Source organism: Mus musculus, chromosome 10 (assembly GCF_000001635.26).
Source record: "Mus musculus strain C57BL/6J chromosome 10, GRCm38.p6 C57BL/6J".
NCBI classification, from domain to species: domain Eukaryota; kingdom Metazoa; phylum Chordata; class Mammalia; order Rodentia; family Muridae; genus Mus; species Mus musculus.
In genome coordinates, this window is record NC_000076.6 from 79924305 (window position 1) to 79927042 (window position 2738).

At 51.8% G+C, this 2738-nt stretch overlaps 1 long non-coding RNA gene across 1 annotated transcript; it reads right to left on the reverse strand.

The window, feature by feature from the left end:
* Positions 1–388: 388 nt before the first annotated feature.
* On the reverse strand, positions 389–2687 carry Gm40715. Its single transcript, XR_001779822.2, has 2 exons — positions 2158–2687; positions 389–1285 (listed from the first exon to the last, which is right to left on the reverse strand). It is a non-coding gene; the product is annotated as a predicted gene, 40715 (long non-coding RNA).
* Between the last annotated feature and the right edge of the window lie 51 nt (positions 2688–2738).

Genomic DNA, 2738 nt, shown 5'->3' on the forward strand with positions numbered 1-2738 from the left:
CCGTGGTTCAGGCACTACAGAGCTGGGGCAGGGAGAACCTAGAGGAGGAACTAGTATAAACCAGTCCTGCCCATCCTCTGAGGTGCAGCTGGAAATAAATCTTGGTTTCTCTATGGCTATCGGGGACTAGCAAAGGTAGAGAAGTAAAGATGCCATATTAATTTACAAATTACACTTATAGTAAAATAATGCATTTTGGGGCTGGTGAGATGGCTCAGCAGGTAAGAGCACCTGACTGCTCTTCCAAAGGTCCAGAGTTCAAATCCCAGCAACCACATGGTGGCTCACAACCATCCATAACAAGACCTGACTCCCTCTTCTGGTGTGTCTGAAGATAGCTACAGTGTACTTATATATAATAATAAATAAATCTTAAAAAAAATAATAATACATTTTAAAAAATCAGGCCCCAGCTCCCCGTTTTAATCACTTCCAGACAGCCACCGCTCAATTACAAATCCAGCCTGAAATGAATCTACCCTTAAGGGGTTCATACATCCTTAGGGTTAGAAAGGAGGCCTACAGGAATGGCAAATCTGATATCTAAGATCAGGAAAAATCCCGACTCCATCCCAAAAGCCTCAGAAGTAAAATTCTATAAAGGAACCACAGCATGAGAGACAAACACTGCGGTAGGCGGATGTCTCTGAGTTCTAGGCCAGCCAAGGCTACACAATGGGACCCCATATTTGTCCGTCTTCCTAAGCAGGGTGTCTCTTAGCAAGGTGTAGCCCTGGCTGTCCTGGAACTCACTCTGTAGATCACGCTGGCCTCAAACTCAGAAATCCCCCCGCCTCTGCCTCAGGCGCCGGAGTATAAAGGCGGGAGCCACTGTTGACATCTGCCTCACCTCCTGTCTACAATGCCCCCAGTGAGGGTCTGGGCGGGTCCCGGACAGAGCACTCATCTCCAGGATCCAAAAGTGTCAATACAATCTGAAAATGATGTGGTCATGCGTGTCCGTTCCTTGTACTTTAACTTCGTGATACACTTCGTGATTCATGACTTCACACCCTGTCTTCAACAGAAAAAAAGCTATGTAGGAGAACTTCAGGCCTCAGTTTCTCCCAATCTAACGTGGGAAACCGTCTTTTCAGGTGCGATAGCACCACCTGGCGGCCTCCACTGCTGGGTTGAAGCCCCGCCTCCATGATGAAAAATCTTACCCTGGGCGCAGTTCCGCTGGCGCCCGGCAGGCGGCGCGCACACCCTGCGGCGCGAGTCGGATGCCTTTCAAGTTGCCAGAATTGTATCTTGTGAATTAGGAGACCTGTCATAAGGAGACCTGTCATTATGTCATTATGCTTGCCACCTGGACCCTTGGCTAAATATATCCCTGCCATAAAAAAGGGACCAGCAGATTTAGGCTTTTGTCTTTGAAGATTCTATCAAAAAATACTAAGAACAGTATTTTAGGGGTCAGCAACAAGGTTCAGAAGGTAAAGGCACTTGCTGACAAGCTTGGCGTCCTGAGAATCTTGGCATCCCAGAATACACATAAAGGTGGAAGGAGAAAGCCGACTCCACTAAGTTTTCCTAGGACCTCTATGCGTGAGCTGCTGAAGCCCTTCTGGTCTCGGTCTCTTTCTCTCTCTCTCTCTCTCTCTCTCTCTCTCTCTCTCTCTCACACACACACAGACACGAGAGAGAGAGAGAGAGAGAGAGAGAGAGAATGGGAATGTATGTTGCTTTCATTATCTTGGCAGAATGTTTTGGGGGGTTGCCCAAGTTTACAGGGGACACACAAGATGATTAGAGGGAGAAAGATCTGCTAGTAGCCCGTTTGATGCTGGAGAAGAATGCTGGTGTGCAGGCCCAGCTCCACCCCGGGGCCACACCCCAACACATCAAGGTGTCTAAAGTTTGAAGGCGCAGTTCGCTGCCACCTGCAACTTTCTTAGCCTTGCAGGCTAAGGTTCCAAGCAACTGCTGCAGTCTCAGATTCTAGGGAGGATTCCGGGAACTTGGATTGGCCGGAGCCACCCCATCTCTCCAGACACTCACACAAGTGGCTTTCAAGGGGCAGACTGCTCAAGATCCCCACAACAGTCTAACAAGGGACCTGAGCACCACCTATGGGGAACTAGTCGAGGTCGGGGGTTGCCCTGAGCACTGGCGTTACCCACTAGAATCGTCTCAACTTCTAGCTGAGCTCACATCATGCCTCGGTTTCCCAGCCTGCAAAATGGGACCTCAGAATCCAGTACTCTCCCGAGACGAACTGGGTAGACCGAGGCAGGGGCTTCACTGAGTTGGTTAAAGGATGGCCCTCCTTTCCCTCGCTCCTAGGTACGGTCGTCACGGTTCCTCGCATTTCCTCGAACGCGCGCGCAGCCCAACCCGGTGCTTTTGCGCACGCAGCGCCCTCACACCCCAGCGTCCCAGCCCCCGCAGATCTAGCCTAGCCGGGGGTTTTTAAGCCCATTTCAGAGACGTGGAGCCTCAGGCCCGGAAGGTTAGGGTAGCATAGTGGGCGGAGGTTCCAGCTCCAAGCTTGGCTTATCCATCTTGCGTTCCGGGTGAAACCAGGAAACGGCCGGGGGCCCAGGTGACTTTCCGCTCAGAGGTGGGGCGAGGAACCCTTTTTAACTCTTCGGGATTCCCGCGATGGGGCTCTCGCAGCCCCGCCCTCCCGCTCGCGGCCTCTGCGCCGTGGGCTGCGGCGTGCACTTTGCGCACGGTCCCTAAGATGGGGGCGGAGCGTCCCTCAGTCCGGTTCCCCCTTCCTTTTATTATTT